The 23,366-nt window shown below is 41.3% G+C and overlaps 1 protein-coding gene across 4 annotated transcripts in view; it reads left to right on the forward strand.

The window, feature by feature from the left end:
* Nucleotides 1–14,104: 14,104 nt before the first annotated feature.
* LOC105495446 (zinc finger protein 420) overlaps nucleotides 14,105–23,366 on the forward strand; it is a 44,880-nt gene continuing 35,618 nt past the window's right edge. Inside the window, exons 1-3 of one of the 4 annotated variants that reach the window (XM_071086480.1) lie at nucleotides 14,113–14,493; nucleotides 16,285–16,328; nucleotides 17,088–17,154. The gene's annotated coding sequence lies outside the window, so the exon portion shown is untranslated. Of the gene's footprint in view, nucleotides 14,494–16,284; nucleotides 16,329–17,087; nucleotides 17,155–23,366 lie in introns of all 4 variants that reach the window. The other 3 variants (XM_011765020.3, XM_071086482.1, XM_011765018.3) reach the window with 3 other exon arrangements.

The raw sequence follows: 23,366 nt of genomic DNA on the forward strand, positions 1-23,366 counted from the left end.
AGAAATCGAGGCATCCACATACCCCATACTTTGAGGACTTTCTTACAGGAACAATACACATAAGATGAGACAAATCACCAAGATCTGAGTCGTAAGTTTCTGAGGAAGAAATGAGGCAAACGTTAATTCAACGTTGAATGGTGACAATCATTGCTCTGAGCAACTTAACAACTCATTCTCAAAAAACTTCCATCTATAGATTTAGCCTCGCTTTTAGGTCATAAAACTGAGGAACTGACAATTTCAGTAACTATAATTTGCTCACATCACACAGAAAGTAGTGGAAATCTACATCTTTTCACGTCTAAAATCTTTGCTTTTGACCTCTACACTATTAAAAGTAACTAACTGGACACGTGAACAGAAGAATGGTTGGTATGTTTGTTGTCTCCTCAGATGTGGAGAACCACGTAAGGGGAATCACACAGTAAAGAAAGAACTATGTAATATATTTAAGTGTAAGTATTAACTAGTGGGGAAGGGTTCTAGAAGCCATAGGAAAGATGGGATGAAAAACAGAAAAGACATTACTTTTTTTTTTTTTTTTTTTTTTTTTTGAGACGGAGTCTGGCTCTGTCGCCCAGGCTGGAGTGCAGTGGCCGGATCTCAGCTCACTGCAAGCTCCGCCTCCCGGGTTCCCGCCATTCTCCTGCCTCAGCCTCCCGGGTAGCTGGGACTACAGGCGCCCGCCACCGCGCCCGGCTAGTTTTTTTTTTTGTCTTTTTTGGTAGAGACGGGGTTTCACCGTGTTAGCCAGGCTGGTCTTGATCTCCTGACCTCGTGATCCACCCGTCTCGGCCTCCCAAAGTGCTGGGATTACAGGCTTGAGCCACCGCACCCGGCCAAAACATTACTTTTAAGAGGAGGAACATCTCATTTTTTGAGATCAGAGCAAAGAAGAGATGGAGAGGGCTATGGACCACAATTTTAAAACTTAGCCAAAGTATTTTACTTCATGTCCATGAAAATCTTTTATGTTCCTCTGAGAAATTAACAGACTTTTTCATGAAAGACAGTGCAAACTATATAATGAATTTTGTTAATTTTAGTTTTATGTGCTAACTTGTTTTTCCTATGAAGGCCAGATTCAGATTTGAAGCTTAATTCTTAATGAACTTATTTCTGTATATTTCTAATTGCAAGTTTCTCCTTAATCACTTATGTTTTCCTGACTAATTTTGATTCACTTAGGGTTTTCCATCTTATTGTTGAGATTATTGTGATCTACTTTACCTGCCTTATAGAACAAGATAATAAAATAAATACATCATTTAAAATTCACATAGGACTTCATCATTTCTTCTTCGTGGGAGACAGTAGAATCCTGAGATGGCCAAGCGAGGGGATGGGTGAAAAAATAAGCCATGAAAAACCCCACTTGCTTAGCAGCTCTAGGAAAGGCAGACTAGGAATCTCCAGGTAGTTCAGATCATCTGGAGGAACTTTGTGGGGAAATAATTTTAAAGTCTATCAAAAAGCCAAGAATAACTACACCGTTTGCAGGCACCAATATGTACAAGCATGACTGACAAAAATCCTATGGAGCTTCAATGTTGATTTTTAAAAATTATTTTTATATTAAAAGTATAATTTAGAAGTTTTGTGTTTTTTTTTTTTTTTTTTGAGACGGAGTCTGGCTCTGTCGCCCAGGCTGGAGTGCAGTGGCCGGATCTCAGCTCACTGCAAGCTCCGCCTCCCGGGTTCACGCCATTCTCCTGCCTCAGCCTCCCGAGTAGCTGGGACTACAGGCGCCCGCCACCTCCCCCGGCTAGTTTTTTGTATTTTTTAGTAGAGACGGGGTTTCACCGTGTTAGCCAGGATGGTCTCGATGTCCTGACCTCGTGATCCGCCCGTCTCGGCCTCCCAAAGTGCTGGGATTACAGGCTTGAGCCACCGCGCCCAGCCCAGAAGATATTTTTAAGCTAGCTCCATACTTCATTCTTTGATCTATCCATCCATCCATCCAATCACAAACTTACAGAAAGTTGCAAGTATAGCATAAGGAACTTGCTTGTTACTGAACCATTTGAAAGTAAATTGCTGACCTAATGCTACATCACCCCTGAAACAGGAATTAAAAGAAATTAAAGAGTGTGTAAGCAAAAACTCAGTTGTATGTGAGAAAACCCAGTTCCCCCTAAGAGAAAGAGCTGGAGTCCTTTAAAAAATTAACTGCCTGTTTTCCTGTGGCTAGTGAGCCTTATCTCTCCTCCCTTCCCAGGCATTGTGAAGACCCTGTTTCCCTAGCTGTGCAGCTGCAAAGTCCCTAGACAGATTAAACTCAAGTTGCAAAACGTGTTTTTCCTTGAAAAGTAAGAAATGATATAATGCATGTCTCAATTGAATAAGTGCCTTTGTTTCTTGCTTTTATAGTATGCTTCCACCTGCACAGATCTCCCCCTTCCCCCCACCTCCACCTGATGAAATGCTTAAAAGGTAACTTAACTCTTTGTTCGGGGCTCAGTCCTTTGGATGTTAATCCGACTGGGTTGGTGCACCTGAATAATTAATTAATATCATATCCCCTGAACCCCATCAGTCTAATTCCTTAAAGATCCCACAACACCCCTGAATATGCTGTGTATTTCCTACAAGAAGGACATGCCCCTACCTACATAACCACAATCCCATTACCAAAATCAAGAAATTAACCTTTATTTATTATGACCATCGATATCAGATTCAAGTGTTGCCAACGGTGTCATTAATTGGATGGCATGAAAGGAACAAATTTAGAATCATGCATTGCCTTTAGATGTCATGTCTCTTTAATCTCCTTTAGTCTGAAACAGTTTCTCAGTCTTGCCCTTTTATAACCTTAACACTTTTGATTATTATAAGTCAGTCTTTGAAGAATTTCCTTCCCATTTGGTTTTCTCCGATGTTTCCTCATGATAAGTTCTGAGTTGTAGAAGGAATGCCACAAAAGTGATGCACGTGCCTAGCAGGGGCACATGATGACATTCTGTCCTCTTACTGGTAATACTCCTTGATGAAAGAGGATTACATCTTAATCAGTAATTAAGATGTACCTGCCAGGCTTCTCTACTGCAAAATTACTCTTTTTTTCCTTTCTAAAGATTTTATGGGGAGGTACTCTGAGACTATGTAAACACACCATTCTTCATCCAACTTTCAATTTATTAATTTATGCCACTATAGACTTGTGATTTCCTATTTCATTCAGAGGTTTGTACTGTATTATTTATTTTAATGACCAGTTTGCTGCAGATTTGGCAAGTGGGAGCCCCTCCTGTGTGGGTTTTGTGGCCTTTAACAGGTTCCCATCATTCTTTGAGCGCCCCTTACTTACACATATAAGATGTTCCAGGCTTATCTCGTATTTGCTCTGCCCAACACTGGAATCAAACATTTCTTCAAAGAACCCTGATTTTTTATCAGAGGAAATAATAATAGTAGTCAAATATATATTTTATGTGCGTATTTGTGTGTATGAAACATATTTGATCAGTCCCCCTAGAAGCCACTATCCCATTACTGCCGCAATACTCGCCCTCCTCATTGCACGCAAACTACAGTGCCCTGCTTTAGGCCTAAGCAGCTTCATTGGCATGTATGCCTAGCTTGCTCAGCCCCTAATGGATTTAGGATTATATTATTAGGAAGAGAAGGGAAAATGAAGAATCTTCCCTGTTGGGGTGGATCAGACCCAACACCAGGTCGTCGGGATGACAAAGTCCGGTGGAGTCAAAAGATTGAGAAAAAGTTCGAGAGAGAAAAGTGAGACCCAAGTGGCCATTGTGATTGTGGAGGCTGCGAAGGCCCGAGCTCTGGGAGCCCACGCTATTTATTGGTAATCAACAAAGAAACAGGTGGTGAGAATGTGGAGGTCAAAAGGGCACATTGCATTAAGCACATGATTGACAGCTGTGATGGTTTAGCATTTGCTCTGCTACTGGAGATAATGGAGAGCAGGTTCTTTTAACTCAAGATACAATCAATCCTGGCAGAGCAAGGAGCAAGGAGCCAGCAAGTCTAGACACATTCCAGAGCCACGAGTCCTGGATTTTATCTAAGCCACGAGGGATTTTATGCCCTGGGCTTAGATTATGGTATGTCGGGGTAGCCTTCCACCCTTTAGCACAGAGCTTGGTGTTCCAAAGGCCACAAGGGGTTTTAGACCCTGGACCCCGGACATGTTCCAAGACTCTTTTACATTATGTCAGACATGCAAGCCCTCCCTCAGCTTCTCCCAACACTCAGCTTTTTCCCAACACTTTCCCACCTGGATCAGAGAGATGCAATGTTTGAAGGACTTGACCCTCTATTGCTGGCTTTTGAGATGGAGGTGTAGCACGACAAGCCATGGACAAACCCCCTCAGACATTGAGATAGTGAAGGGAGTGACTTTAATCAGCTGGAAGCATTAGCAGGCTAGCGTCTTAAAATCCGAGCTCATCAGGTGCTCAACTTCTGTCCTTTTTAAGGGCTCACAACTCTAAGGGGGTCTGCGTGAGAGGGTCGTGATCGATTGAGCAAGCCAGCAGGTACATGACGGGGCTTTGAGCACTGGTGGTCTGAGTGAAACAGAACAGAACGGGAGGTTTCACAATGTTCTTCCATACAATGTCTGGAATCCATAGATAACAACAGTTGCTAGGTCAGGGGTCAAATTTTAACTACCAGGCTTAGGTCAGGCAGGCCCAGGCCTAGTTTCGGGTCAGGTTCCTTGGTTTCGGGTCTGGTTGCTAGGCGCTGGGCTACCTGCCTTTAGTTTTGCTTCTCTTTCCTTTTCTGAGTATTAAACAATATAAAACAATATGAGAGGGTCTCTCTTTCCTCATTTCCCTGCTTTGAGACTCTCGCTTTTTATTAGTAGGAGTTCTCACTCTTGTGTTTGCTACTTTATGCCTTCTTGTGCAATAGATTGATAGTGATTCATATAGTACACTTGTGCTGAAGCATTTTGGCGAACTAAGGTAGCAATGAAGCTTTCTATCATTTGAAGAAGCACAGGTAGCAAACAAAGGAGCAGTAAGCAGGTTTCCTTTACTATTATAACTCCTATAATAAGAGTTTTAAATCCTCCTAGTGCTGGGAACCACCTTCTAAACATGGTGTCAGGGTCGAATCCATGCTACACTTGTACGGGCCCCTGTGCCAGTTTTGTTACATCCTTATGTGTTCAACTACTTGCCCTTAATCATCTACGTGTAGACAGCAATTAGTAAGGTTAAATTTCTTATAGACCTCTCAGCTGCTAGCAAGTAGTCGAGAGCCAATCTAATTTGATAGATAGCATTTCTTATCTGAGTTTCTTGCCAGGCCAGAATAGTCAAGGCTTTATTAGTGATGATTTCTAAAATAGCTTGCAAATGTATGATTCGGTTGAGCATGTAAATGGGGGTCCAGTATCCTTATGAGCCATCTTGTGTCTAAGTGGCAGGCCTATAGTATTGTATAATTTTTTTAGGAGGCCATTCATCATCTTTTTAATTACCTATAGCTACATTTTGCTTTTCATAGGAAGCATAGACAGGGAAGCCTAGGAGTTATCCTGTTTTTATGGGCAGTAGGAAGAAAGATGGTTTAATAGTGCCAATAACACAACTACCTGTCCACTGGTCAGGCAGCTTAGTGTAGGCTCTATGTCTACATATCCAGTATAGCCCAGTGGGGGCCATCCAGTCCCGGGGGGATTCTGGGTGGGCCTAAACAGTCTGCAACTTTGGAAGTTTACTGAATGGATTTTTATCTATATGGTTTGAACTCCACCATGTAACTGTGTTTGTGGTACCATTACACCGTTTTTGTCCTAGGCAACTAAGTCATCCTACAGAATGAGTGAATTTCCTTTTGTTTTTTTTTTTTTTTTAGCTATGCAATATTGTCTAACAATTGAGACTTTTATAACCTAGAAGTGATCAAGGTGATTCTTTTGGGCTGGGAATTTATCAGGAATGGGTCTGTAGGCACTAATTCTCGGACTTCTTATGGCCATTGATCGCCTATTACAGTTTCTCCACAAACATAACATGAAGTGACATTTAGAGACTGGGCTACATGGTCGGTTAATTGCAAAAACAAATTTCTGGTTTTTCCTGGAGTCTCTGGTAGTGGCACATTTAGTTCATCATAGAAAGTCTGAAATACTGGTTCCAGAGAGAATTGACGAACCTCCTCTTTTACTACGATATTTACTTTAGGATCTAGTCCTTTTCTATCGATGCCTACAGATACGTGTTCTCCGTTTTTCTACCTTGGGTTTAAGGGATTTGTAATTACTAATTTCAAGGGGTTGCAGCTTCCACTCGTACAGGAGGGGCTGCCTTCTCCTTTTTGGAGCTAAACAGGATCTTTTTCATCCTTTTTCTAAGTAGTCTAGATGACACAAGACCAGTAATTACATTTCCACATGAGCTTAATTCGTGGCAGATAAACTTATTTCCTGCCGTGTAACTTTTTTGTTTAATTTAAAGAACTGCATCTCATTCTATGCTGATTGCTGTTGATAGTGGCACAAGTATTAAATTTTAGGGTTATATGCTTGGGGACTCCTCTTTCTTCTGTTCCAGCTATTACTTTACTTGTGTCCCTTAGAAAAGGACTAGTCCTTAATTTTATTTTAAAAACTGTGATCATGGGAGGCTTAAAATGGGTCATAACACGCATCAGGTTGGTTATTTCCTGGGCTACATACCTTGGATAGAATAGTATTATAAAAACAAGTTTCTTTTAGAGTCCCGGTACACTTATAATAACTATGAAATAATAGGACTATAGCAATCTTTTGTCCTACCTCAGTGACTTGATGTATGTACTGGGAACAGTGTGAGGAAGGTCAGTGGAAGTCCTTACTGTACAAGTCCAAATTTTAAGGAAAATGAGTCCCGCAGTGAGTTTCCTCATGCTTTGGCTGTGCGTGGACCAGTCAGCTTCCGGGTGTGACTGGAGCAGGGCTTGTCGTCGTCTTCAGAGTCACTTGGCAGGGGTTGGTGAAGCTGCTCCCATCCACATACAGCTCCCAGTCTACTGATGTCTAAGGACGGTCTCGGAGGTTAGACCTGCTAGAATAAACTGAGTCCAACACTTCTACACAGTTATGTTTAACTGGGCTCTCTGATACCAGGAGTAAGGTGGCGGGTTTTAGGGTGTTGCAAACTTCAATGGCTATGCGGAGATTTTCACATAGCAAGCTTTGGTATCTAGTCAGTCTAGCATTCGTTAGCTAATGATGTCCTTTGGTATTAAAGTCACCACAGCATGGGGGGATTTTAGGTTTAGGTTTTGCCTAAGAGTTAGCTTATCTGCTTCTTGTGCTAACAGGGCCATTGCTGCCAAGGCCCTTAGACATGGGGGCCAGCCTTTGGAAACCTCATCTAGTTGTTTTGAGAGACAGGCCACTGGCCTTGGCCAGGGCCCTACAGTCTGGGTTAAAACTCCCAACTGCCATTTTCTTTTTCTTTTTGACACATAGAGTGTGAAAAGTTTTGTCAGGTCAGGTAGCCCCAGGGCTGGGGCCAACCTGAGTTTTTCTTTTTACTCATGAAAAGCTTGTTGCTGTTGGTTTTAATTGATGTAGTTTATCTAACTTATATTTTTATTGAATGTCATCTACCAAAATATTGACTTAAATCCTGTAACTATTTGATTTCAAGCTTTAAATTGAGCCGGTATTCTTTACAGGGCTGTAATTGCATCTAAATAGATGTGAGAGTTGAAAGACTTATAAGGAGCTTCTCTCACTTTACGATGTCTCCTCCCTCACCAAGACTCTTTCATTTCTTTTTTAATCATGTCTTTCTTTTCCATGATCTGATATGGAAATTATAATTGGCTTAAAAACTTAGAAACCATCTTGCGTATAGTAAAAGATAAGAAATTGATCAGACTCTGACTGTGGAATTGAGACCCATTTCCATGGTTGTCAGGGAAGCAAGGCCATCCTAGGAAGGGCTAGAGAAAGCTACAGTCAGAGTTGCCTCCACACAATTCTGCAAAGCTCTAATTATTTTCTGAGAACAAGGGACAAAAATTCAGGCAAGCACACAGAATCCGTAGGGTTCACAAAGGAAGAAGATATTCCAGATGGTAAATCTTAATTTGGGGGAGAAGATGTCCTTCCCTAGCCAGATGGATTCTTCTAGTTTCCAACATAAAATCTGTAAATAATCTCTCTGAATTCAGTTACCTCTACTCCTTTTAGGAAAAGTCTTGAAAGTCACTGGCCACTGCAATGAAAACTTGTTAATCACACAAAGCCAGGGTCAAGATTCATGACATAGATGGCCATTGTGAATGAGGAACTATTCATATGTATTTCAGGATTCTCAATTCAACAAGAGTAGAATGGTTAAAAAGAATTATGATCAATAAACACTATGTAATCTTTAATATGTTCAGTTAAAATACACCATATTAACAAATTTTAATTTGTAATATTCAAAATGCTTTCCATCATTTCAAAATACTGATGTCTTTTAAAATATGAACATTTAAAAGGTATATGCATTTCATTGCAGTATTTTGTGTTTTAAAACATGAAAAAACAGATTACAAAATTGTAGTGACATTTTTGATATGACTGTACAAATATTTAATGGCATTTGAAAAGATATGTGTTTATCTTTTGATTGTGACACCTCTGGTGGTTTAAAAAGTTTTCTTTTCCTAGGGCTGGCCAGGGTGGCTCATGCCTATAATCCCAGTACTTTGGGAGGTTGAGGGAGGTTGACTTGACCCTAGGAGTTCAAGGTTACCATGAGCCATGATTGCACCACTGCACTCCAGCCTGGGTGACAGAGCGAGACCCCATCTCTTGAAAAAAGAAAAATGTCACTGACATAATACTGAGTAAAATTTTAAGATTCAGCTTGTTAATTTAAAATTTACAATCCTATGTTTATTGGATGCATAACATTCCACTCCCTGTGTACTATAAATTACTTAACTATTTCTTTGTTGAGAATATAGATTAAAAGATCATCTCAAAAATTCTCCTCACAAAGTGGCTAATTCCAGGTCTGGGACAGGGAATGTACAATGTAAGTATGAAATATCTGTGCCAGGTTGGGCGCAGTGGTTCACACCTGTAATCCCAACACTTTGGGAGGCCGAGGCGGGTGGATCACTTGAGATCAGGAGCTTGAGACCAGCCTGGCTAACATAGTGAAACCCTGTCTCTACTAAAAATATAAAAAATTAGCTGGGCATGGTGACAGGTGCCTCTAATCCCAGCTACTTGAGAAGCTGAGACAGGAGAATTGCTTGATCCGGGAGGTGGAGGTTGCAGTGAGCCAAGATCATGCCGCTGTAGTCCAGCTTTGGTGACAGAGCGAGACTCCATCTCAAAAAAAAAAAAAAAAAAGACCTGTGCCAAAAAGTAAGGAAGTGCTCAAAGACAACTGGGGACACAGGCACCAGTGTCAGGGGTTCTTACAGTCCAATTTGGAACAATTTGAGCAACACAGAGAATGATAATAACAGGCTAAAGTACTTTGGACAAAAAATAAAAATCCATGAGCCATAGTGATACTCAAAAGAGCAAAAATAAAGGGGTATAGAGGGAAAGGCAAAGCTCTTTTATATACAAGAAGGAATGGTAAAATTAAAAATCACCATTTTGCAACTCCTAACTTAATAACTGATTTAGACAGGAATCATCAATGATTATTAAAACCATTAGGTAAAAGGCTATTCAGGAAATGGTTTCAAAATATCCCCATCAGATTACTTCTTGGCCTCAAAGAAAAAAAGGTATTTTTTACCATGGAGAAATCAGGTACACATACTCCGTGAACCAAAGTAATAAAATTTAGTATCACCAGTAATGGATCAAACTGAAATTATGTGTCACTTAATGTGGCCGGGCGCGGTGGCTCAAGCCTGTAATCCCAGCACTTTGGGAGGCCGAGACGGGCGGATCACGAGGTCAGGAGATCGAGACCATCCTGGCTGACACGGTGAAACCCCGTCTCTACTAAAAAATACAAAAACTTAGCCGGGCGAGGCGGCGGGCGCCTGTAGTCCCAGCTACTCGGGAGGCTGAGGCAGGAGAATGGCGTAAACCCGGGAGGCGGAGCTTGCAGTGAGCTGAGATCTGGCCACTACACTCCAGCCTGGGCGACAGAGCGAGACTCCGTCTCAAAAAAAAAAAAAAAAAAAAAAAAAAAATCCTTAATGGTAAAATATATAATATCTGTAGCTTACCCATAAATGTTGAACAAAAAATAAAAATATGTAAATACATGCAGACAGAGATTAAGCAAATGGTCCAAAATGTTATAAACTGGTGAATCTAAGTAAAGGATACACAATGCAAATCATTAAGCTATTCTTTTTAATTTTCCTGTAGCTTTAACATTTTTCAAAATAAACACTTAGGGAAAAGTAATTATATCAGAGTGCCTCAGATAGTTTCCTGGGACTGCTGATTAAATGTTGGACCCATATGTGCTGGCATAAACCTAATCTATTGGAAGAAGGTCAAAATCATTTGCCAACATCGACAAAGACTCTCAAAATAATCCAGTGCCAGGAAAGAGAACATAGTTACCGATGCTGTTTAGGGGCAGCCACTCTAACAGAGCTGAATCCAGTAGCCGGGCTGAAGAGAAAACTAATCGTCAAAGGTCAGCAAGGTCAAAATGGGTCATAAGGACACAAATATGAAACTGGCATTTCATAAACAAGGCACCTCAGGCCTATGAAAAATTGTTGCCTTGATATTCCCTTCTCTCTGCAGTCTTCCTAAGATGTAAGTTTTTCTGGATTTTGTCTGCTTCCACAGTTTAGTTTCCTTGGCTCACTTCCTTGCTAAAACCAATGTCTCCATTGACTATTTTATTTATTTATTTATTTTTATTTTTATTTTATTTTAATTTTGAGACGGAGTCTCGCTTTGTCGCCCAGGCTGGAGCGCAGTGGCACGATCTCGGCTCACTGCAAGCTCCGCCTCCCGGGTTCACGCCATTCTCCTGCCTCAGCCTCCGAGTAGCTGGGACTACAGGCGCGCACCACCTCGCCCGGCTAGTTTTTTGTATTTTTTTTTAGTAGAGACGGGGTTTCACCGTGTTAGCCAGGATGGTCTCGATCTCCTGACCTCGTGATCCGCCCGTCTCGGCCTCCCAAAGTGTTGAGATTACAGGCGTGAGCCACTGCACCCGGCCGACTTTTATATTTTAAAATTAAATTTTAAATATATGAGTGATGTTACCTTGTTGAGAGAGAGAGAGGCCGGGCGCAGTGGCTTACGCCTGTCATCCCAGCACTTTGGGAAGCCAAGGCGGGCGAATTACGAGGTCAGGAGTTCGAGACCAGCCTGGGTAACATGGTGAAACTCTGTCTCTACTAAAAATACAAAAAATTAGCTGGGCGTAGTGGCAGGCGCCTGTAATCCCAGCTACTCAGGAGGCTGAGGCAGGAGAATCACTTGAACCTGTGAAGCAGAGGTTGCAGTGAGCCGAGATCATACCACTGCACTCCAGCCCAGGCAAGGTTTTCTGTCCTTGCGATAGTTTGCTCAGAATGATGGTTTCCAGCTTCATCCATATCCCTATAAAGGACATGAACTCATCCTTTTTTATGGCTGCATAATGTTCCATGGTGTATATGTGCCACATTTTCTTAATCCAGTCCATCATTGATGGACATTTGGGTTGGTTCTAAGTCTTTTTTGAGACAGACTCTGTCTCAAAAAAACAACAAAAAAAAAACGGAGATAAATGACCCATAATGCTTAAGTTCCCTTTGACATTTACTTCTCCCCCTTCACCCTAGATTCTCTCTTCTCTCCCTAAAGGTTACCATTAACGAGGAGTTTGGTGTGTATCCCTCTATAAAATATATACTATTTTTATACTAATTATATCACATAATATTCTAACAAACTCTTCTCACTTCCTGCAGTCTACGTTTCTGATGGTCTTAACCTTTTTAGCTTAAAGTACCTCTTTGTGAATCTGAAAAGCTGCCTACACTTTAAAAAAAAAATCACGTTATATCAACACATATAAAATGTCAGAAGTTTAATATACAAGAAGCCCATCCACATGGAATGTATTCATCTCAGGTGAACAATTGTTTTTTACTTTTAAGGGATAGCTTCCTTTTTCTTGCAAGCACTCATGGTAACTATTCAAAAGCCAAAAGTAGTGACCCAGAATCACACAGATGTCGCTCAAGATCAATGCATGCTGTTCAATTTGAAACCAGAATGTGTGTCACCTCTTAAACAAAAAAAGTATATATCTCCCATATATAATTGGACATAATTCTTTTTTATTTTTAATTTTATTTTTTATTATACTTTAAGTTCTAGGGTACATGTGCACAACGTGCATGTTTGTTACATATGTATACATGTGCCATGTTGGTGTGCTGCACCCATTAACTCGTCATTTACATTAGGTATATCTCCTAATGCTACCCTCCCCGAGGCCCCCACCCCACGACAAGTCCCGGTATGTGATGTTCCCTACCCTGTGTCCAAGTGTTCTCATTGTTCAATTCCCACCTATGAGTGAGAATATGCAGTGTTTGGTATTCTGTCCTTGCAATAGTTTGCTCAGAATGATGGTTTCCAGCTTCATCCATGTCCTTATAAAGGACATGAACTCATCCTTTTTTATGGCTGCATAGTATTCCATGGTTCATATGTGCCACATTTTCTTAATCCAGTCTATCATTGATGGACATCTGGGTCGGTTCCAAGTCTTTGCTATTGTGAATAGTGCCGCAATAAACATACGTCTGCATGTGAATCGGACATAATTCTTGCCCGACTTTGACCCACTCTATCTCAGTGCAATATAATTATCTATATTTCACATAGCTATGCCTGATCACACACACAGGTTCATTCACTCAAGAATTCTGGTCCCCAAATTTGCTATTCCAGTCACATTACCAGGAAGAGATCAATGTATTTGATATATGGTCTTGAAAGACCAACTTTTATTAATGTTTTTCCCTCTGAAGGAGTGGTGAAATTATACTCTATCTTCTCTGTGCTGGAAGTTCACAAGTTTTTGATTATTCAAAAATCGTAAAAGGTCAAGAGGTCTTGAAGTAAGTAAAAATAAGTTCAGGTTTACCAACAAACTACAGCCTTAAGTTACTTTCTGCCAATCAAGGTTTTCTCATCAGAAAATGAAGTGTTTGACCTAGAATTTGGGAAATCTGACTAGTGCTGTACTGTCCTAAAATTCACTCTTCTTATGTATAACATAATTTTATTGTTTTATTAGTTGATGGCCTCTCAACCTTACCCAGTAATAGCAGAAACTTTACCCTCTAATTAGAAAATAATGGATATCTACTTTTGGCCTACTGTGGCAGAGGAAAAGGCAGTTTACCCTAGGACTGGTTTTGCAATAATCTTTCTAAAAACAAAGAAAAAACTACGTTAATTTTGGATTCTTCCCCATAACACATATATTTGATCCAATAGAAAAATCATGTCTAAATCACTTGTCAGATAAATTGATTATCTTTTCCAGATTACATTACTACTTAAGGAAGAAATAACCTGGCCATAGTATTTTCATTGGCACACGCGATCACACACAGCTCATTTGCTTTTGGCACCCTTACAGACACTGAAATACAAGCACAAGAAAAGCACGTTTATATAACACAAATCACCAGTCAATTACGGACACACACAAAAAAGCAGATATACATGCAGATACCCTTCATAAGCAAACCATGGTAGAGAGCTGTGTAGAATCGTCTTACTGTCAGACGATTCTACACAGTGATAAAATCCCATTACTACGCAGCTTAAAGTACAAATCACCTCACACCCCACAGCAGGAAGAATCACACACAGGCAGAAACAACCATACACACCCGGTCACGGAAAGACTCTCGGTCCACCCGGCATCTCCCATTGTCACACACACGCACACACCCCCCAAGGGCCTGGCAGGGCACACAGACGATCCTCTGCAAATCCGAGGTTCCAGCGGGTCCCCGCACCGGCCCCGGCTCCTGCCTCGCACCTGCCTGGACGGCCGGTCCCACCCTCTCTCCTGCCAGGGGTAGACCCCGGAACCACTCAGAGCTCGCTCTGGCAGGCCCTGAGCGCCTAACGCCTGCGCACCAAACGTGGGCGGGGGGGCACTCCCAGAAACCTCTGGGGCGCGGCAGGCCGAGTCCACTAGCCCGCGAGAGGTGAGCCGCCCGGGCCTCCTCACGTCCTGGCCGGCCGGCCAGCCAGGCGCTGGACTACATTTCCCAGAGGCACCGTGTCCAGAGTGCCGGACTACATTTCCCAGAGGCACCGTGTCCAGAGCGCTGGACTACATTTCCCAGAGGCACCGTGTCCAGAGCACTGGACTACATTTCCCAGAGGCACCGCGTCCGGAGCGCGGCTTCATTTCCGTTAGTTTGCGAGATTTGGAGGCCTCGCGTGGGGAGAGGGCCGCGTCTGTGGAGGAGCTTGGCTCCGCACCTGCTGGGCTGGCGAACCCGAAATCGGGCTTGGAACCCGGGCGCCAGATCTTGGACCCTAACTGCATCTCTGTCAAGGTAGGAGTGTCCGGGGTGTCAGAGCGGACATGCGCGGAGAAAGCGTCGCTGGGGTTACTCGTGTGGCCGTGTCTCCGGTTTTGTGTGCAGGCTACAGCCTACCTGGTATTGGCGACTGCCTGTGCATACACTGGACGTGTGTGGCTGTGGTTTTGTGTATGAGCATTTGTGTGACTGTGAGTTGTTTGTGACTCTGAGGGTGTTTGTGACTGCTTACCTGGCTGGGATATACTTACGTGACTGTGATTGTGTGTGTGCCGCGTGTATAATTGGAGTTTGCCTGTGACTATGAAGTGTGTGACAGTTGTGACAAGAGTGTTTGGATGTGCTTGTGTCACTTTGAGTTTGTGTATAAACCTGATATCGTGTGACGGATTTGCCAGTAAATTTAAGGTGTGTGACAGTGTTGCTGTGACACGGTGTTTGTGACCGCGTGTTTCCCTGATCTGGTACTTGGTTGGGTGACTGATTGTGTGTGACTGTGGGGTTGTGTGTGCTGTTTTCCTGACTCTGTAAAGAGACTAAAATTGCAGCTTTGAAAGGTTGTTTTTGGCGGTGTCTCTGACAAGGTGCTTGGATGTAATTATATGCCTTGACTTAAAGGGATTTTGTTTGACACGAGGTGGTCTAACAATGTAGCATAATTGGGTGATTGTGCCTCTAGCTGTGTGACTGTGGAAATGTGATTATGTGTGACTTTATATGGCCATTTGTATAGTCTGTGACCTTATGGGGGTTTAGTTCAGTACAGAAGTAAATTTCTTTTTGGTATTTCTGGGGTTCATTTGGGGCTGAGGTCGGCCTATGGATTATGAGTCCCATGTGGCTCTGTGCTCCTCCCATGTGGCTCTGAGGACTTAAGGACTTTTTGTTTTGACCACAGTGGTTGCCCTTTCATACATAGCTTGTATTGCTTTATTTCTGTATCCATCCTCGGTTCACCTTGGGAAATGTAGTTATGGGTTCACGACTTCTTCCCTGCGTCCTCTTGCCTTATAGCCTTAAGGGGATTGGATGCAAGGAAGTGGCAAGAAATAAGGAAGTCAGACATTTGGACACCTGAGTGAAGAACAGGAGTTATTTGCGAGCCACAGACCTGGTCTTGGGATGAGAATTTTAGGGCTGATAATACCTTCAAGACAGCCACTGGATGCTGGGCGTGGTGGCTCACATCTGTAATCCCAGCACTTTGGGAGGCGGAGGCGGGTGGATCACCTGAGGTCGGGAGTTCGAGACCAGCCTGACCAACATGGTGAAACCCTGTCTCTACTAAAAATACAAAATTAGCCGGGTGTGGTGGCGCATGCCCGTAATCCCAGCTACTTAGGAGGCTGAGGCAGGAGACTTGCTTAAACCCGGGAGGTGGAGGTTGCAGTGAGCCAAGATCATGCCACTGCACTCCAGCCTGGATAACAAGAGCAAAACTCAGTCTCAAAAATATATATATAAATAAATAAAAAGACCACTGGAAATGTAATGGGATTCCAGGCGTGGGAAAAGTTTCAGAGGGAGTGCTTTAGGAGACAGCAACCCAGTTCTGAACCTGAAGCACTCCACTGCAGGGCTGTCTCCAGTGTACAGCTTTGAATCCAGAAATAAATTCAAGCCTAAGACAGCTGTGACCTGGCCCTTCTTTCTGATACAGAAGGTAGAAGGACCTGTTCTAGTGTCCTCCTGACTTTTCTTTATGTTAAATGAGATTGAGGATGGAGGAAGAGGATATGTTATAATTTAGCATATTCCCCAAGAAAGGCATAATATCTCATTCCATTTTTCTTTTTCTGAGAGTAGAGCCCAGAGGAGAAAGAATGGCTGTTTCAGTAGCAATGTCCAAGGTGAGTATTTCCTCTTTGTTTCCTGAAATACATTTGTTATTACAGGACATAGACATCTTCGTTTTCTTTTTGAAATTTCCTGCCTTCTCACATGATAGAGGGGCAAGGCAATTTTTGGTAGATTGAGAGCAAAGAAAATGTGCCATTAATTGGGATAGATACATCTCAATAGTGGTTAAGTTTAGGAAGAATGGATTCGAGACTCATGGATTTAAAAAGGGAAAGAGGGAAATAGCTCCATTGTGTTATTTGAAAAGGGAAAGAGCTCTATTGTGTTATTTCTGATACAGCACCATTTTGGTTTTTTAACTTTTTATGGAAAGTTTCAAATGTACATAAAAGTATAATGAATATTCCTAGCTTAAAAACGATCACGGCCTGGTGCGGTGGCTCATGCCTGTAATCCCAGTACTTTGGGAGGCCGAGGAGGATGGAATGAGGTTAGGAGATCGAAACCATCCTGGCTAACAAGGTGAAACCCCGTCTCTACTAAAAATACAAAAAAAAAAAAAAAAAAAAAAAAAAGCCGGGCGTGGTGGTGGGTGCCTCCAGTCCCAGCTACTCCGGAGGCTGAGGCAGGAGAATCGCGTGAACCTGGGAGGCAGAGCTTGCAGTGAGCCGAGATTGCGCCACTGCACTCCAGCCTGGACCTCAGAGCGAGACTCTGTCTCAAAAAAAAAAAAAAAAAAAAAAAAAAAAAGCGATTACTTTCCAATCTTGTTTCATTTATTCTACCTTCAGTTCAAAAATCCTTTCTAGGGCCGGTTGCGGTGGCTCAAGCCTGTAATCCGAGCACTTTGGGAGGCCGAGATGGACGGATCACGAGGTCAGGAGATCGAGACCATCCTGGCTAACACGGTGAAACCCCGTCTCTACTAAAAAAATACAAAAATCTACCCGGGTGAGGTGGCGGGCACCTGTAGTCCCAGCTACTTGGGAGGCTGAGGCAGGAGAATGGTGTAAACCCAGGAGGCAGAGCTTGCAGTGAGCTGAGATCCAGCCACTGCACTCCAGCCTGGGCAACAGAGCGAGACTCTGTCTCAAAAAAATAAAAAATCCTTTCTAATTTGCCCTTTTGATTTCTTGACTTATAGGTTATTTTGATTTGTCGTGTTTTCAAGTATTTTGAGGATCTTCTAGAGATCTTTTGTTACTGATTTCTAATTTCGTTACATTGTGTTCACAGAATATGCTTTGTATGATTTGAATCCTTTTAAATTTATTAAGATTTGTTTTATGACCCAGAATTTGATGCATCTTAGTAAATGTTTCATGTGCACTTGAAAAGACTATATTCTGTGGTTGTTGGGTGGAATGTTCTGTAAATGTCAACTAGGTCAGGTAGGTTGATAGTATTTTTTTAAATCTTCCATATCTTTACTGATTTTTTGTTTGTTGGATTTTTCTCCTTGTAGTTTCTTTCAGTTTCTGCTTCATGTATTTTTTTGTTTGTTTTTTTGAGACAGAGTCTTGCTTTGTCACCCAGGCTGGAGTGCAGTGGCATGATCTCGGCTCACTGCAACCTCCACCTCCCAGGTTCAAGTGATTCTCCTACCTCAGCCTCCCAAGTAGCTGGGATTACAGGCGGGCACGACCATGCCCAGCTAAGTTTTGTATTTTTTTTTAGTAGAGATAGGGTTTCACCATATTGGCCAGGCTGGTCTCGAACTTCTGATCTCAGGTGATCTGCCCACCTCGGCCTCCCAAAGTGCAGGGATTAACAGGTGTGAGACACCATGCCTGGCCTACTTCATGTATTTTGATGCTCTATTATTAGGTATAGAAAGGTTTTAGATTTTTACATCCTACTGGTGAATTGACCCCTTTATCATTAGGAAATGGTCTTCCTTATCCCTCATATTCTTTGCTCCAAACATCTACTTTGCTTGAAATTTAATGTAGACATTCCAGCTTTCTTTTCATTAATATTGGCATTGTATATCTTTTTCTATCCTTTTTAACCTGCTTGTGTTTTAATATTTCAAGTGTATTTCTTATAGGCAGCATGTATTTGGGTCTATGTTTTTATTCAACTTTGCAATCTCCATCTTTTTTTTTTTTGGGACAGAGTCTCACTCTGTCACCCAGGCTGGAGTGCAGTGGCGCCATCTCGGCTCACTGCAACCTCCTCCTCCTGTGTTCAAGTGGTTCTCCTGCCTCAGCCTCTTAAGTAGCTGGGATTACAGGTGTGCACCACCACACGCAGCTACTGTTTTTGTACTTTTCGTAGAGACAAGGTTTTGCCATGTTGGCCAGGCTGGTCTCAAACTCCTGAATTCAGGTGATCTGCCTGCCTCGGCCTCCCAAATTTCTGGGATTTTAGACATGAACAACCACACCAAACCAGCAATTTCCATCTTTTAATTGGAGTATTTAGTCCATTTATATTTAGTGTGATTACTGATATGGTTTGGTTCAAATCTATCATTTTGCCATTTGTTTTATATTTATCCCATCTGTTCTTTATTTCCTGTTCTCACTTTTCTGCCTTCTCTTGGGTTGAAACAAAGAGCTTCAAAATAACAATACCAATATTTTTACCAACCATATGAATATAGAAAAACAATATAAAGTCCTGTTGGAGTTTGATAGGATATAGCCCACTAGGGATCTATAATCAAATTACTGTGTTTAAAAGTCACCTAAAATAATACTTCTCATATGGTTAAGCTGCCAACTGGAAATGCAGTTAGGCTCATTTGTTTTATATTGCTTTTCATGTTTATGGATTGCTTTTCTCCCACTATGATTTAATTTTGTTTTAAAATTACATAACATATATCCAAAATCAAAACAGAATAAGATGAATTTGAGGAAGTCTAGTGTCCATTTCTGTCCCCTCTACCTGCTTCCTTCTTCCCTCTATAGATAACTACCTGTATTTCTCATTGGTTTTTACTTTTATTTTTCTTTTAAATGATATATGTGTTTATGTATATGTGTATGTATGCAATTTTTATTGTTAATTAAAAGGAATATTCTATGTACTCCATTCTGTACCTTTTTTCTTTTTCACACATTACTGTATCCTGGAGATAACTCTATAGGAGCCTATAAAGGTCTTCCTCATTTATTTTTATAGCTGTATGTTCTCTTGTGTGGGTAGAATAGTTATTCAGCCTGTCTCTAATGGATGGCCATTTTTTTTTTCTAGTATTTTACCATTACATAATGTAGCAATTAATAACTATATGTTGTTTCTATCTGTGGAAGTTTATATTTGGGGCAAGTTTGTAGAAGTGGCCTACTTTTAGTTTATTTTTGTAAGTTCTGCATAAATTGCAACTCTGTGTCATAATAAAGTTGGTACAGTTCTTCATTTTTCTCCTTTCTAACGTTTTCCTCCATTACCTAACTTTTAAAAAATTGTCTACGAGTATGTGCTGTTAAATATTCTTTTATTCTCCAAATTTAGTGAGAATCTTTTGTTTTTAAAACTATTACATGTCCTTGTTTAGAGTTTCAGGAGGCTGCTTTCTTTGTTTTCTGATATCAAAGTAGTTTCTAAATCATGCCAACATGATTTAGAAAATACAAAAAGAAAGACACAAAGGAGAAAATAACAATGACTGGAAAAACCATCCTCTGGAATGAATCGTTCATATATAGAGTCCATTCTTCAAGTCTTTTTCTTTAACTTATTATGGAAAAAGTTAAAACATGCAGAAGTAAGTGTAGTGTCATGTATCCCATATACCCTACCCATCACTCAACTTCAACACATATCAATTTATGGCTAAACATGTTTCATCTATACCCCTATTTCTTCTCCCACCTCTCCCACACCCCCCTTTAAAAAACAACATAGGTTATTTTATTTTATTTTATTTGTTAGAACAACTCAGCAAAATAAAATTCCTGTTTATTGTTGGACAATATTGTTTCACACATACATTAAACAGGCCAAAAAAAATAAACAGCAACTTCATAGACAAAAAAGGAAAAAAAAGAAACCTTTTATCTTTGGCCTTTTTAACCATCTCATACAAACCAACTGCTTATAGTACAGCTAAGTACATACACAAAAAAGTTACTGGAATGCTCAGAATAAGATTGTTTTTCTGTTGTCATTTTTGTTTTTTTAACAAGGTTTTTTTTTCTCCTTTGAGATTATAATGAACATGGTCATACCACAAGTAAAGACAGAAGTAGGACAGAGAATGCTCCAAAGGCTGGTTTGGTCATCTGAGATCATTAAAAATGGCTGACCTTAACAAAATATGTACAAAAATATAAAATGTAAATAAAAAATACAAACAAATTTCCTTTTTAAAGTACTTTTAAGAAAAAAAGCAGGGCCTTGGAAGTTTTGATTCTTTTTTCCTCCCCTGTTGCAAATTCTCATGGTTTGCGTTAGGTGGTGGAGAGCGTGTGTCATCTGCGGGTGGCACTGCCCACGGTGGGTGGGCAGGCCTCTCTACTCGAAGGTGACCACGTTTAGATTCTGAGACGGGAAGTGGAGGGTGAATAGGTCACGGTGGCCTTTCCCACAATAGGCCCTGGTGTGTGATGTTCACCTTCCTGTGTCCAAGTGATCTCATTGTTCAATTTCTACCTATGAGTGAGAACATGCAGTGTTTGGTTTTCTGTTCTTGCGATAGTTTGCTGCGAATGATGGTTTCTAGCTGCATTCATGTCCCTACAAAGGACACAAACTCATCCTTTTTTTTTTTTTTTTTTTTTTTTTTTGTGAGACGGAGTCTCCTCTGTCGCCCGGGCTGGAGTGCAGTGGCGGGATCTCGGCTCACTGCAAGCTCCGCCTCCTGGGTTCACGCCATTCTCCTGCCTCAGCCTCCCGTGTAGCTGGGACTACAGGCGCCCGCCACCTCGCCCGGCTAGTTTTTTGTATTTTTTAGTAGAGACGGGGTTTCACCGTGTTAGCCAGGATGGTCTTGATCTCCTGACCTCGTGATCCGCCCGTCTCGGCCTCCCAAAGTGCTGGGATTACAGGCTTGAGCCACCGCGCCCGGCACAAACTCATCCTTTTTTGTGGCTGCATAGTATTCCATGGTGTATATGTGCCACATTTTCTTATTCCAGTCTGTCACTGATGAACATTTGGGTTGATTCCAAGTCTTTCCTATTGTGAACAGTGCTGCAATAAACATACTTGTGCATGTGTCTTTATAGCAGCATGATTTATAATCCTTTGGGTATATACCCAGTAATGGGATGGCTGGGTCAAATGGTATTTCTAGTTCTAGATCCTTGAGGAATTGCCACACTGTTTTCCACAATGGTTGAACTAATTTACAGTTCCACCAACAGTGTAAAAGTGTTCCTATTTCTCCACATCCTCTCCAGCACCTGTTGTTTCCTGACTTTTTAATGATTGCCATTCTAACTGGTGTGAGATGGTATCTCATTGTGGTTTTGATTTGCATTTCTCTGATGGCGAGTGATGATGAGCATTTTTTCATGTGTCTGTTGGCTGTATGAATGTCTTCTTTTGAGAAGTGTCTGTTCATATCCTTTGCCCACTTTTTGATGGGGCTGTTTGTTTTTTTCTTGTATATTTGTTTGAGTTCCTTTTGCTGTGCAGAAGCTCTTTAGTTTAATTAGATCCCATTTGTCAATTTTCACTTTCGTTGCCATTGCTTTTGGTGTTTTAGACATGAAGTCCTTGCCCATGCCTATGTCCTGAATGGTATTACCTAGGTTTACTTCTAGGGTTTTTATGGTTTTAGGTCTAACATTTAAGTCTCTAATCCATCTTGAATTAATTTTCATATAAGGAGTAAGGAAAGGATCCAGTTTCAGCTTTCTACTTATGGCTATCCAATTTTCCCAGCACCATTTATTAAATAGGGAATCCTTTCCCCATTTCTTGTTCTTGTCAGGTTTGTCAAAGATCAGATGGCTGTAGATGTGTGGTATTATTTCTGAGGGCTCTCTCTGTTCTGTTCCATTGGTCTATATCTCTGTTTTGGTACCAGTACCATGCTGTTTTGGTTACTGTAGCCTTGTATAGTTTGAAGTCAGGTAGCGTGATGCCTCCAGCTTTGTTTTTGCTTAGGATTGTCTTGGCAATGTGGGGTCTTTTTTGGTTCCATATGAACTTTAAAGCAGTTTTTTCCAATTCTGTGAAGAAAGTCATTGGTAGCTTAATGGGGATGGCATTGAATCTATAAATTACCTTGGGCAGTATGGCCATTTTCACAATATTGATTCTTCCTATCCATGAGCATGGTATGTTCTTCCATTTGTTTGTGTCCTCTTTTATTTCACTGAGCAGTGGTTTGTAGTTCTCCTTGAAGAGGTCCCTTACATCCCTTGTAAGTTGGATTCCTAGGTATTTTATTCTCTTTGAAGCTATTGTGAATGGGAGTTCATTCATGATTTGGCTCTCTGTCTGTTACTGGTGTATAAGAATGCTTGTGATTTTTGCACATTGATTTTGTATCCTGAGACTTTGCTGAAGTTGCTTACAGCTTAAGGAGATTTTGGGCAGAGATGATGGGGTTTTCCAAATATACAATCATGTCATCTGCAAACAGGGACAATTTGACTTCTTCTTTTCCTAACTGAATACCCTTTATTTTTTTCTCTTGCCTGATTGCCCTAGCCAGAACTTCCAACACTATGTTGAATAGGAGTGGTGAGAGAGGGCATCCCTGTCTTGTGCCAGTTTTCAGAGGGAATGCTTCCAGGTTTTGCCCATTCAGTATGATATTGGCTGTGAGTTTGTCATAATAGCTCTTATTGAGATACATTCCATCAATACCGAATTTTTGAGAGTTTTTAGCATGAAGGGCTGTTGAATTTTGTCAAAGGCCTTTTCTGCATCTATTAAGATAATCATGTGGTTTTTATCTTTGGTTCTGTTTATATGCTGGATATGTTTATTGATTTGCATATGTTGAACCAGCCTTGCATCCCAGGGATGAAGCCCACTTGATCATGGTGGATAAGCTTTTTGATGTGCTGCTGGAATCGGTTTGCCAGTATTTTATTGAGGATTTTTGCATCGATGTTCATCAGGGATATTGGTCTAAAATTCTCTTTTTTTGTTGTGTCTCTGCCAGGCTTTGGTATCAG

Source organism: Macaca nemestrina, chromosome 20 (genome assembly GCF_043159975.1).
Source record: "Macaca nemestrina isolate mMacNem1 chromosome 20, mMacNem.hap1, whole genome shotgun sequence".
NCBI lineage: Eukaryota > Metazoa > Chordata > Mammalia > Primates > Cercopithecidae > Macaca > Macaca nemestrina.